Consider the following 15,348-nt stretch of genomic DNA (forward strand, 5'->3'; position numbering starts at 1 on the left):
TCCGCTACCCAGAGGATAGGAGATCTGGAGCAAGTTCAGAGGCCCATTTTGTAAGAAAACTGATGATTTTTGAGAATGGGTTAAAAGGTAATTAAAAAAAAAAAAACTTCAAAAGACAAAACAAAAATCAATGGTAGTAACAATATATAACAAGGCCCGTGTGAGTTTTGAGATTAAAAATAAAACATTTCTTAGAAATTTACTTGATATCTGAGGTTCTCCAGTGCAATTGCTATGGATTGCACCCTCATTACAGCTACACTCTCCAGCCTGGGGCACAGCCCACCACCATTATTGTCTAAAAGTATTAAGGTACTATTCCCATTGACTACCATCACTTACACCAGTAGTTAATCCTCCCAGCATATCAGAATCTCCTGGAATGGTTTTAAAAATTATCTATACCTAAACAAACTCTAGACCAATTAATTCAGAATCTCAGGAGGAGTGTGGGGGCCTAAGTATAGGGTCATTTTTTTCTGTTTTTTTAAGTAAATGAAGTGATTCTAATGTTCAGCCAAGTGCTGAGAAATATCACCTAATGCTCTAGCTTGGTATCATTTTATTAAGCTGGCATGGAAATGGAACATAAAGGGGCTGAAACAATGCCCCTACATGTGTGATCTCTAAATATGGCTAGAGCAATGATGAGAGATTCAAACTCACATGCATTCATAACCAACATAAGTGACAAACCTGAAAAAATTCTGCCTTCATCTTCTAAGGAAATAATCCCTAGACTCCCTAGAAGCAAAGGTGCTGGATAGACATGAGATATTCAGACATTTCCACCATCTCCAAAATAGGATCTTCTGAGAGCCTCATATTCCCTGCCATTTCCATGCCCTTAAATCTTCAAAAATTGGATATGGAAGAAGATCCAATCTCTTTCCTTAAGCTAGTAGGTGCCCTAACACATGCTACAGAAAAACACATGTAGACCAACATTTTTATTTTGGGGAAATGACTTAGCTTTACTACTGTCAATGTTTGCTTTAATATCCTCAGATCTTTCCTTATGAATTATGCAGTTAATTTCATAGTGTGGGCATATGTCTAACATTACTAGTTCCTATCAGTCTCCCCTTCAGAAAAGCTTTTCTGTATTGTGTTCTACAGAGCAGATTTCCACACTTCCCCTATGGCAGAATAACACCATCAGCAAATTAGTCATTAGATTCCACAAAGTCAAGCAGAACCCTCCCCTCTCAACTGCTGAATAGTCAATTACAGTCTGGACATACACATTTTACACTGATTAAAAAAAGAATTATAGCCGTTGAATCTGCTTTTGAAATTAGGAGACAACATCTATGTAATATGGAATTACACAGACTTGGCTAAACAAAATGATTATTTAAAAGAAGAGAATATTGGATTTAGAGGAAAACTCTGTGACCAAGACAATGTGACTTCCCAAAAACAAGGAGTATGAAATCCCTTAGCCTTTCTAAACCCATAAGGTTGAAAGACACCAGGGAACCATAAACTCTAACCTAATATCGATACTATGTTGAAAAGCCAAAATGTTAACTTCCTCCAGCACTGGAGATTTGTCTCACTAGCAAATTTTAGATCTAAACACTAAGTCAAAAATAATTCTCCAATGACTGTGAGCATTTTACCAATGACAACAGATTTAAATGCATTTTAGATGAAATGACAGGGAATTAAATAGATTTCTAGTGCTATTAAGCTTAATATTACTTTAGAAAGTGTTACACTATCTGCTCATCTTCCTTGGCAGCTCATTTGGTACCTTGTAAGCACTGAAGAAAAGTTAAGTGCTGGAGCACTTTATTAATGTACCAAAAGCCACATCACTGTTAGCATGCCTAACACATTCAGAAAGTTTTTTAAGAGATCTAAAATAAAACAGCATGTGAGTTCCTAAAAGCCTTGATGAAAAATATCACCAGCTATCACTAGAGAGCTGCATCTAGCTCAAGGGCCAACTATAAATTAGGGATACTTGATTTTGCAAGAACATTCACAAGAAACTGCAATGTATTATGCTTCCCATGAAAATAATGCAAAGATTCTAATCAGTTTTTAATTGCTTGCTAAATTGGTCCAATTTCATTCAAAATGGATTTTAAAGAGCTACACACCAAGATTATTTCCAATATTTCAGTAAGAAAGCTGTCAGCCCACCTGGCCTGAAAGTAGTAAAAGCTAAACTCCCAAAGTATGTACACATGGTGAGCTCACACAGGCTCTTTAGTAAGGTAGGATATTATTTGCCAACCAGCCTTGACCTTACCCACACAAATAAGCCTAAATGCAGAATAAGTAAATTTTGGCAATTAGTAAACCAAATTAGGCAATAAGTAAGTCTGGCAATAAGTAAACCAAATTAGGGTTGGCTGAGATTCTGGAATTCGTATGTTTTCAGTTGAAAGAGTTAATGCCCTGTGATATCACCCACCCATATTTCCCTTTAGTTAAATATTCCAAAAATATTTTTATGGTCAAATACCAACCATTCTAGTAAAGATTTAAACAGAAATGAGCTAAAGAAACTTGGAAATTTGAGCCGGTTACAAATTGGTTGCTAACAGAGTCCCTTACTTCCTGTAGAAATGGTTCCAACCGGTAAGATCCAAAAAGATTTCCAGTTTTAGTGAAGCTTGAATAACATGTATCAGATTTACCCTCCTGCCTTAACTGGGTAAAACAAATGAAACAGTTGTTTTCTAGACATCAGACAACAGTCAACTCAGGACTGTGATACTTGAGAATAAAAACAAAAAAGGGGAGCTCTATAATTATATCAGCTTTCTGCCTAGAGGCAGTTTTCAGGCCTCAGTACATGGAGGAGAAACAGACCCCAGGTGATTCAGGAAGGTAAAGAAACAGAAATCAAAGTTAGGAGACTAAGCAACCAGAATTTTCCAAGGCAGAATACCAGAAGAAGGAGAGGCACAGAGAGCTCCAGAAACCTGCAGTGGATCCCCTTGAATATTGGTTGAGTACCAACCTGTGTATGTGTGAGAACTACCCAAGGCTGGGGAAAAGCTGCCAGAAAAGAATAAGAGAAAAAAAATTAACTCCTAGCAGCTAGAATGAAAAGATCTCATAATACACAGGGCACCAGATAGAATTCTAAAAATGGGGAGAAGTGGGGATAATTTAGCTCTAGAATGAAAGTTGCTCTTGTCCTGCCCAAAGCTTAAAGGCAAACACTGAAAGAATCCAACTGATTCCAAATAACTGTATTCCAGAAAAATATCCAACACTACTTAAAGGAACAAAACAAATTACTGCAATAACATAAAATTCATAATGTCTAGCATCTAATCAGAAATAATGAGACAGAGAAGAATCTGGAAAATATGATCCATAACCAAGAGAGAAACCAATCAATAGAAACAGAGATTATAGCAGGATTCACGCACAGAATCATGACACCAAGACTTTTTAATTTCTAGGAAGCAACTTTATTCATGCTGGCACTGCTCAGTTGGGTTCATACCCAAAGAACTGAGCACTGAATGTCTCATGGCATAGACTTTTACACATTTTCTATTTCTTTGTCTCCCACGTATGGTAACACACACAAACATGTACTCTGATTAAGTAGTTTCAGTTTACAAGGTCATGAGGGATGTTGTCACGAAGGCGCATAGCCAGGTTCCCTTGAAGTTTTCTCTCCGTTTTTTTTTTTTTCTCTCCTTAGGCAAGGGAACTTACCACAAGATGATAAAGCTAATAAATAAGGATCCTAAAATAGCTATTATAAATATGCTCTACATATTCAAGAAAGTAGAATATGATCATGATGAAAAGAGAAAGAAAAGATATTAAAAAGAGTCCTCCCAAAACACCCTCTTGGGATAAAAAATATAATATCTGAAATGAAAATTCACTGGATGGGATGAATAGCAGTTAAAAAAGTGTAGAAGAAAAGATTAGTAAACTTAAAGACAATAAAAATTAAAGCAATAAAAATTATCCAAAATGAAACACATTATTTTACCCATTGGGCAAAACAAAACAGAGTAGCATGCATGTGTTAAGAGTCAAGAAAAGAACTGAGGGGCGCCTGGGTGGCGCAGTCGGTTAAGCGTCCGACTTCAGCCAGGTCACGATCTCGCGGTCCGTGAGTTCGAGCCCCGCGTCGGGCTCTGGGCTGATGGCTCAGAGCCTGGAGCCTGTTTCCGATTCTGTGTCTCCCTCTCTCTCTCTGCCCCTCCCCTGTTCATGCTCTGTCTCTCTCTGTCCCAAAAATAAATAAACGTTGAAAAAAAAATTTAAAAAAAAAAAAAAGAAAAAAAAGAAAAGAACTGAGACAAAATAATATCTGGAAAAAAAATTCTCACACAATGAAGTACAATGAACTCCATGCAGAATAAACATAAAGAAGTCCACACAAAATACAGGATAATGAATTGCTGACAACCAATGATAAAACTTTAAAACAGCCAGGAGAAAAGACACATAACAGCAGTCTACTTGTCAGAAACTATGTAAGCCAACTGACAGTGGAACAACATCCTTAGATACTGAAATAAAATGTCAGTTTAGAATTCTCTAAGCAGCAAAACTCATCTTTCAAAAGTGAAGACAAAATAACGGGATTTTCAGACAAGTGCTAGAAGAATTCCGTCAGCACATCTGTACCAAAATAAATGATAAGGGAAGTTATTCAAGTACAATATGACACCAAATAGAATTTTGGATCAACACAAAATAATGAAAAACACTAGAAATGGTATATATGTTAATAAATATAAGGCATATTTTAAAAATCTTGTTGAATAATAGTTTAAGGCAAAAATAACAGCAAAATATTGAGGGGCTTATAACATACATATGAGTACAATATTTGATAGCAATAGCACAAAGGATAGAATGGGGAAATTGAGCTTACATATAAGGTGATAAAATATTATTTGAAGGTAGTACATGTATATTGTAAACAAGCTCAAGCAAACTCAAGCCACAGGCCAAATCCAGCCTGCTACCTATTTTTGTACAGTTCAGAATGAAGAATGGTTTTTACAGTACTATTACAGTACCATTTCACAGAGTGGAGAGTGGAAAGGAGATATAAGACCATATATGTCAGGGCTCCTCAGTGGCTCAATTGGTTAAGCATCAGACTCTTGGTTTCGGCTCAGGTCATGATCTCCCGGTTTGTGGGTTCAAGCCCCACATTGGGCTCCATGCTGACAGCACAGAGCCTGCTTGGAATTCTCTCTCTCCCTCTCTCTCTGCCCATCTCCTACTCACTGTCTCTCTCTCAAAATAAATAAATAAACTTAAAAAAAAAAAAGACCATATATGTCATACAAAGCCTAAAGTATTCACTATCTGATTCTTTAGAGAATAAGTTGCTAATAAACCTGGTCCTTAAGTAGGATTTCTCAACCTTGGTATATTTGACATTTTAGGCCAAAATGTCATTCCATGATGTGAGGAGAGTCTTGTGCATTATGAGATATTTGGTAGCATCTCTGGCTTCTACCTAATAAATGCTATTAGCACCCCACTCCCAGCTGTGAAAACCAAAAATGTCCCTGGACTCTGGCAAATGTCCTTTTGGCAAACTTGCTTATGGTTGATAACTATTGCCCTAGAGCACAACTTAAAAAAAAAATGTATAGCTAATAAGCCAATAGTAAGGGTAGAATGGATCCATTAAAAAATCTTTTTTAAACCCTTAATCCAAAAGAAGGCCACAAAAACAAAGATTGGTCAGATAAGACATAAAAAACACAAACCATGAAAGAAAATATTAATAAACTGACGTCACCAAAATTTAAATTTCTGCTACTCAAATTATACTGTTAAGAAAATGGAGGGCGCCTGGGTGGCGCAGTCGGTTAAGCGTCCGGCTTCAGCCAGGTCACGATCTCGCGGTCCGTGAGTTCGAGCCCCGCGTCGGGCTCTGGGCTGATGGCTCGGCGCCTGGAGCCTGTTTCCGATTCTGTGTCTCCCTCTCTCTCTCCCCTCCCCTGTTCATGCTCTGTCTCTCTCTGTCCCAAAAATAAACAAACGTTGAAAAAAAAAATTAAAAAAAAAAAAGAAAATGGAAACTCAAGCCACAGATAGAAAGAAAATATTTGCAAAATGTAATATTTGATAAAAAATTGTATCCAGAATAAAAAACAAACAAAACTTACAACTCAATAATACAAACAACCTGATTGGGGACAGCAGGGGGAGATGGGGGAGAATAGGCAAAAGATTTCAATACACGCTTCACTGAAGATAAAGAAATGGCACATATGCACATTAAAAAGATGCTAAACATCATTAATCATAAGGGAAATGCAAACTGAAAGCACTATGAGCTACCACAGCATACCCATTAGAAAACTTAAAATTTGGATTCACTGGGAAGATGGTGGCATAGGAGGACGCTGGGCTCACTGCGCGTCCTGCTGATCACTTAGATTCCACCTACACCTGCCTAAATAACCCAGAAAACCGCCAGAGGATTAGCAGAACGGAGTCTCCGGAGCCAAGCACAGACGAGAGGCCCACGGAAGAGGGTAGGAAGGGCGGCTAGGCGGTGCGCGCTCCACGGACTGGCAGGAGGGAGCTGGGGTGGAGGGGCGGCCCACCGGCCAAGCAGAGCCCCCGAGTCTGGCTGGCAAAAGCAGAGGGGCCGGACGGACTGTGTTCCGACAGCAAGCGCGACTTAGCGTCTAGGAGGTCATAAGTTAATAGCTCTGCTCGGAAAGCAGGAAGGCTGGAGGACAAAGGGAGAGAGAGCTGCTGAGCCCCTGGACGACAGAGCTCAGTTTGGTGGGGAACAAAGGCGCTGGCCAGCGCCATCTCCCCCGCCCAACCCCCAGCCAAAATCCCAAAGAGAACCAGTTCCTGCCAGGGAACTTGCTCGCTCCACGCCAACACCCAACTCTGTGCTTCTGCAGAGCCAAACCTCTGGCAGCAGATCTAACTCCCTCCCGCTGCCACAGGGCCCCTCCTGAAGTGGATCACCTAAGGAGAAGTGAGCTAAGCCTGCCCCTCCTGCCCCCGTGCCCCTTGCCGATCCACCCCAGCTAATATGCCAGATCCCCAGCATCACAAGCCTGGCAGTGTGCAAGTAGCCCAGATGGGCCACGCCACCCCACAGTGAATCCCACTCTTAGGAGAGGGTAAGAGAAGGTACACACCAATCTGACTGTGGCCCCAGTGGTGGGCTGGGGGCAGACATCAGGTTTGACTGCGGCCCCGCCCACCAACTCCAGTTATACACCACAGCACAGGGGAAGTGCCCTGCAGGTCCTCACCACTCCAGGGACTATCCAAAATGACCAAACGGAAGAATTCCCCTCAGAAGAATCTCCAGGAAATAACAACAGCTAATGAGCTAATCAAAAAGGATTTAAATAATATAACAGAAAGTGAATTTAGAATAATAGTCATAAAATTAATCGCTGGGCTTGAAAACAGTATAGAGGACAGCAGAAAATCTCTTGCTACAGAGATCAAGGGACTATGGAACAGTCACAAGGAGCTGAAAAACGCTTTAAACGAAATGCAAAACAAAATGGAAACCACGACGGCTCGGATTGAAGAGGCAGAGGAGAGAATAGGTGAACTAGAAGATAAAGTTATGGAAAAGAGGAAGCTGAGAAAAAGAGAGATAAAAAAATCCAGGAGTATGAGGGGAAAAATTAGAGAACTAAGTGATACACTAAAAAGAAATAATATACGCATAATTGGTATCCCAGAGGAGGAAGAGAGAGGGTAAGGTGCTGAAGGGGTACTTGAAGAAATAATAGCTGAGAACTTCCCTGAAGTGGGGAAGGAAAAAGGCATTGAAATCCAAGAGGCACAGAGAACTCCCTTCAGACGTAACTTGAATCGATCTTCTGCACGACATATCATAGTGAAACTGGCAAAATACAAGGATAAAGAGAAAATTCTGAAAGCAGCAAGGGGTAAACGTGCCCTCACATATAAAGGGAGACCTATAAGACTCGTGACTGATCTCTCTTTTGAAACTTGGCAGGCCAGAAAGAGTTGGCACGAGATTTTCAGTGTGCTAGACAGAAAAAATATGCAGCCGAGAATCCTTTATCCAGCAAGCCTGTCATTTAGAATAGAAGGAGAGATAAAGGTCTTCCCAAACAAACAAAAACTGAAGGAATTTGTCACCACTAAACCAGCCCTACAAGAGATCCTAAGGGGGACCCTGTGAGACAAAGTACCAGAGACATCACTACAAGCATAAAACATACAGACATCACAATGACTCTAAACCCATATCTTTCTATAATAACACTGAATGTAAATGGATTAAATGCGCCAACCAAAAGACATAGGGTATCAGAATGGATAAAAAAACAAGACCCATCTATTTGCTGTCTACAAGAGACTCATTTTAGACCTGAGGACACCTTTAGATTGAGAGTGAGGGGATGGAGAACTATTTATCATGCTACTGGAAGCCAAAAGAAAGCTGGAGTAGCCATACTTATATCCGACAAACTAGACTTTAAATTAAAGGCTGTAACAAGAGATGAAGAAGGACATTATATAATAGTGACAGGCTCTATCCATCAGGAAGAGCTAACAATTATAAATGTCTATGTGCCAAATACCGGAGCGCCCAAATATATAAAACAATTACTCATAAACACAAGCAACCTTATTGATAAGAATGTGGTAATTGCAGGGGACTTTAACACCCCACTTACAGAAATGGATAGATCATCTAGACACACGGTCAATAAAGAAACAAGGGCCCTGAATGAGACATTGGATCAGATGGACTTGACAGATATATTTAGAACTCTGCATCCCAAAGCAACAGAATATACTTTCTTCTCGAGTGCACATGGAACATTCTCCAAGATAGATCATATACTGGGTCACAAAACAGCCCTTCATAAGTTTACAAGAATTGAAATCATACCATGCATACTTTCAGACCACAATGCTATGAAGCTTGAAATCAACCACAGAAAAAAGTCTGGAAAACCTCCAAAAGCATGGAGGTTAAAGAACACCCTACTAACGAATGAGTGGGTCAACCAGGCAATTAGAGAAGAAATTAAAAAATATATGGAAACGAACGAAAATGAAAATACAACAATCCAGATGCTTTGGGATGCAGCGAAGGCAGTCCTGAGAGGAAAATACATTGCAATCCAGGCCTATCTCAAGAAACAAGAAAAACCCCAAATACAAAATCTAACAGCACACCTAAGGATATAGAAGCAGAGCAGCAAAGGCAGCCTAAACCCAGCAGAAGAAGAGAAATAATAAAGATCAGAGCAGAAATAAACAATATAGAATCTAAAAAAACGGTAGAGCAGATCAACAAAACAAAGAGTTGGTTTTTTGAAAAAATAAACAAAATTGACAAACCTCTAGCCAGGCTTCTCAAAAAGAAAAGGGAGATGACCCAAATAGATAAAATCATGAATGAAAATGGAATTATTACAACCAATCCCTCAGAGATACAAACAATTATCAGGGAATACTATGAAAAATTATATGCCAACAAATTGGACAACCTGGAAGAAATGGACAAATTCCTGAACACCCACACTCTTCCAAAACTCAATCAGGAGGAAAGAGAAAGCTTAAACAGACCCATAACCAGCGAAGAAATTGAATCAGTTATCAAAAATCTCCCAACAAATAAGAGTCCAGGACCAGATGGCTTCCCAGGGGAGTTCTACCAGACGTTTAAAGCAGAGATAATACCTATCCTTCTCAAGCTATTCCAAGAAATAGAAAGGGAAGGAAAACTTCCAGACTCATTCTATGAAGCCAGTATTACTTTGATTCGTAAACCAGACAGAGACCCAGTAAAAAAAGAGAACTACAGGCCAATATCCCTGATGAATATGGATGCAAAAATTCTCAATAAGATACTAGCAAAGCGAATTCAACAGCATATAAAAAGAATTATTCACCATGATCAAGTGGGATTCATTCCTGGGATGCAGGGCTGGTTCAACATTCACAAATCAATCAACATGATACATCACATTAATTAAAAAAAAAAAAAAGAGAGAAGAACCATATGATCCTGTCAATCGATGCAGAAAAGGCCTTTGACCAAATCCAGCACCCTTTCTTAATAAAAACCCTTGAGAAAGTCGGGATAGAAGGAACATACTTAAAGATCATAAAAGCCATTTATGAAAAGCCCACAGCTAACATCATCCTCAATGGGGAAAAACTGAGAGTTTTTTCCCTGAGATCAGGAACACGACAGGGATGCCCACTCTCACCGCTGTTGTTTAACATAGTGTTGGAAGTTCTAGCATCAGCAATCAGACAACAAAAGGAAATCAAAGGCATCAAAATTGGCAAAGATGAAGTCAAGCTTTCGCTTTTTGCAGATGACATGATATTATACATGGAAAATCCGACAGACTCCACCAAAAGTCTGCTAGAACCGATACATGAATCCAGCAAAGTTGTAGGATACAAAATCAATGTACAGAAATCAGTTGCATTCTTATACACTAACAATGAAGCAACAGAAAGACAAATAAAGAAACTGATGCCATTCACAATTGCACCAAGAAGCATAAAATACCTAGGTATAAGTCTAACCAAAGATGTAAAAGATCTGTATGCTGAAAACTATAGAAAGCTTATGAAGGTAATTGAAGAAGATATAAAGAAATGGAAAAACATTCCGTGCTCATGGATTGGAAGAATAAATATTGTCAAAATGTCAATACTACCCAAAGCTATCTACACATTCAATGCAATCCCAATCAAAAATGCACCAGCATTCTTCTCGAAACTAGAACAAGCAATCCTAAAATTCATATGGAACCACAAAAGGCCCCAAATAGCCAAAGTAATTTTGAAGAAGAAGACCAAAGCGGGAGGCATCACAATCCCAGACTTTAGCCTCTACTACAAAGCTGTCATCAACAAGACAGCATGGTATTGGCACAGAAACAGACACATAGACCGATGGAATAGAATAGAAACCCCAGAACTAGACCCACAAACGTATGGCCAACTCATCTTTGACAAAGCAGGAAAGAATATCCAATGGAAAAAAGACAGTCTCTTTAACAAATGGCGCTGGGAGAACTGGACAGCAACATGCAGAAGGTTGAAACTAGACCACTTTCTCACACCATTCACAAAAATAAACTCAAAATGGATAAAGGACCTGAATGTAAGACAGGAAACCATCAAAATCCTAGAGGAGAAAGCAGGAAAAGACCTCTCTGACCTCAGCCGTAGCAATCTCTTACTCGACATATCCCCAAAGGCAAGGGAAATAAAAGCAAAAATGAACTACTGGGATCTTATGAAGATAAAAATCTTCTGCACAGCAAAGGAAACAACCAACAAAACTAAAAGGCAACCAACGGAATGGGAAAAGATATTTGCAAATGACAATTCGGACAAAGGGCTAGTATCCAAAATCTATAAAGAGCTCACCAAACTCCACACCCGAAAAACAAATAACCCAGTGAAGAAATGGGCAGAAAACATCAATAGACACTTCACTAAAGAAGACATCCGGATGGCCAACAGGCACATGAAAAGATGTTCAGCGTCGCTTCTTATCAGGGAAATACAAATCAAAACCACACTCAGATATCACCTCACGCCAGTCAGAGTGGGCAAAATGAACAAATCAGCAGACTATAGATGCTGGAGAGGATGTGGAGAAATGGGAACCCTCTTGCACTGTTGGTGGGAATGCAAATTGGTGCAGCTGCTCTGGAAAGCAGTGTGGAGGTTCCTCAGAAAATTAAAAATAGACCTACCCTATGACCCAGCAATAGCACTGCTAGGAATTTACCCAAGGGATACAGGAGTACTGATGCATAGGGGCACTTGTACCCCAATGTTTATAGCAGCACTCTCAACAATAGCCAAATTGTGGAAAGAGCCTAAGTGTCCATCAACTGATGAATGGATAAAGAAATTGTGGTTTATATACACAATGGAATACTACGTGGCAATGAGAAAGAATGAAATATGGCCTTTTGTAGCAACGTGGATGGAACTGGAGAGTGTGATGCTAAGTGAAATAAGCCATACAGAGAAAGACAGATACCATATGGTTTCACTCTTATGTGGATCTTGAGAAACTTAACAGAAACCCATGGGGGAGGGGAAGGGAAAAAAAAAAAAGAGGTTAGAGTGGGAGAGAGCCGAAGCATAAGAGACTGTTAAAAACTGAGAACAAACTAAGGGTTGATGGGGCGTGGGAGGGAGGGGAGGGTGGGTGATGGGTATTGAGGAGGGCACCTTTTGGGATGAGCACTGGGTGTTGTATGGAAACCAATTTGACAATAAATTTCATATATTGGAAAAAAAAAGAAAACTTAAAATTTAAAGGATATATCAAATATCAATTATTGGGCAAGGATGTAAAGCAACTAGAACTCTCATATACTGATGGTAGGGAAGCAAAATGGGATAGCCACTTCGGAAAACAATTTGGGATTTTCCAACAAAGTAAAATGTGCACTAGCAATCCCACTCATAGGTATTTGTCCCCACAAAAACGAAAACATATGATCAAAGACTTTTACCCAAATAGTCTTAGCAACTTTATCCATAATAACCAAACACTGAAAACAACCCATGTGGCCCATCAACTGGTGAATGAATAGACAATACTCAATATCCACACAATGGAAAACTACTCAACAATAAAAAGAAACAAACTACTGACACATGAAACAATGCAGATGTATTATAAGCACATTATGCTAAACTGAAGAAGATGGGCACAAAAGATTACCTACTGAATCATTCTTTTTATATGTAACTCTAGAAAGGCAAAACTATAGTGACAGAAAGCAGACAGGTAATCTCCAGGGTCCAAGGGTGGGGGGAGAGGATTGACTGCAAAGGAAAATGAGGGGAATTTTAGAGATGATAGAAACATTCAATACTGTGATTGTGGTGGTGGTTATACAACTAAGGACATTTGTCAAGACCCAGAGAATTCTATACCTAAAATTGATAATGTTTCGTATCAAAAAAGCTGATAAAAGCTGATTTTAAAAAAAAGTTCAATACCCAAGAAGGTTTTGAAAAATGAGAACAGAGTGGGAGTGAGACTACATTTTCCCTAAGTCATCTCACTAGGAAAACACCTTGATATATGGAAGGTAGTGTCAGAGAAAAGAGTTTTTCCAGTCACATTTGATTGAGTGTTAGTTATTTGGATCCTGGTAACAGAATATACATTTAGCTGGAGATTATTAGCCAGTAGTATTTAAGCCAGAGTGTCAGAAGTAGACAAACAGGGGAAATTGGTATGCTTCCAAGTAAGTGGGAAAAGAATGAACCATTCAGTAGATGGTATGGATAGAACTCACTAACCATTTAGAGAAAAAGAGTTCAATGTCATACCACACACAAAACCAAATGGATTAGAAATGTAAATTTAAACAAGATGAATTAACAAGGTTAATTAAACAAGGTTATAAAAGTACTAAAATACAAAATATTTTTTTAATCTGGTAAGATCTATGTAAACAGGACACAAGACCCAGAAGAGCAGATCTGACTGCAATTAAAACTTAAAAATTCAGTAAAACAAAATACCATAAAGCTCAGATGGCTCAAGATATATATATATAGATATATATATATATCTATATATCTATATATATAGATATATATTCTTATATATAACCTTAAGTATGCTTATATGTAATATGTATACGATATATATGTATGTGTGTATATACATGTACTTGCAATATAAAGGATTAAAACATAAGTATCTGGGGCACCTGGGGGGCTCAGTTGGTTAAGCATCTGCCTTCGGCTCAGGTCATGATCTCACAGTTCGTGAGTTCGAGCCCCACATTGGGCTCTGTGCTGAGAGACTGGAGCCTGAAGCCTGCTTCAGATTCTGTGTCTCCCTCCCTCTCTGCCCCTCCCTCCCTCCCTCCCTCCCTCTCTCTCTCTCTCTCAAAAATAAATAAATACTAAAAAAAATGCAGTATCTAAAACTCCTATTAATCAATAACAAAGTCAAACCACCCAACAGAACAATAGGTAAAGGATATGAACAGGCAATTTTCAGAAAAATAGATACATGAAAACATAGTTAATGATAAAATGTCAAACCAATAATATTAATCAAATAAACACAAGTCCAAATATTTTTTTCACTCATGAATAAGCATTTTTTTTAACTGACAATATTTGCTATTATCAGAATATGGCAAAGTGTCACTCCCATACACTGTGGGCAGGAGTATAAACCAGTGCTCAATTTCTTGGAGAAGTCTGGCAATAGCGATCAAAATTTAAATCTATAACCTTCAACTGGAAGTCTTCTTTATCCAATAACTTAACCACAGAAAATCTTAGGGAAGTCCCAAGTGTTACACTGAGCATTCTTTTATGTGTGTCTATTTGTAATAATGAAAAACTGAAAGTCTGACTCCCCATCAATACAGGGAAGTAGGTTAAGTTATACCTCATCCATCTCTAGCCAGACATCTATGTTTTTGCCTAAAAAGCAGTCATTTCATCTGCTTCTAGTAACAGAACCCCTTTTCCTCTAGAAACTTCTCTTTCACCACCTGGAGAATGAGTTGATCACAAAGCTCCATCCCTCTTCATTAGGGTAGAAATGTGACTCAGTGAGAATAGAAGACACCATTTATAGTGACTGGTCAAAGGACAAGCAAATGCTGGCAGAACCAACCAGATGCTAAAAAGTCTCTCTGCCTTCTGGGACCATAAAAACTGGGGATACTGAAGGCCATCTTTGCCACCACATGGAAAAAGCCAACCTGAAGATGAAGCCAAGACCAGAAAAGGCAAAATTAAAAGGATAGAACCACCCAACTATGCCCCAAATCAGCTCTCATTTTCAGACCTCCTGGCTCCAGGACCCAACCCTCTAAGCCTGTCTGAATTAGGTTTTTAATCACTTTAAATGAAAGAATTCTGACAATGGAGTATAACACAATCAATAAAAAGACTAAGATAGATCTGCATATATAGACATAGATTTCTATAATATGTTAAGAGAAAACAGCAAAAGTAATTTTCAGAACATTATATACTAGGCCTTTTGTATTGTGTTCAAAGGATATATACTTTTCTATTAACAGTGAGAACTGGGAAAAGAGAATGTTCTCTTTAACACATATAAGACTGTAGAAATTTTGTACATATGATTTTTTTTTAACGTTTATTTACTTTTGAGACAGAGAGAGACAGAGCATGAACAGGGGAGGGGTAGAGAGGGAGGGAGACACAGAATCTGAAACAGGCTCCAGACTCTGAGCTGTCAGCACAGAGCCCGATGCAGGGCTCGAACTCACAGACCATGAGATCATGACCTGAGCCAAAGTCAGATGCTTAACTGACCGAGCCACCCAGGCGCCCCTGTACATATGATTTTTTAAATCACAG

Source organism: Herpailurus yagouaroundi, unplaced genomic scaffold (assembly GCF_014898765.1).
Source record: "Herpailurus yagouaroundi ecotype Mexico unplaced genomic scaffold, PumYag 190, whole genome shotgun sequence".
In the NCBI taxonomy this organism is placed as follows: Eukaryota; Metazoa; Chordata; class Mammalia; order Carnivora; family Felidae; genus Herpailurus; species Herpailurus yagouaroundi.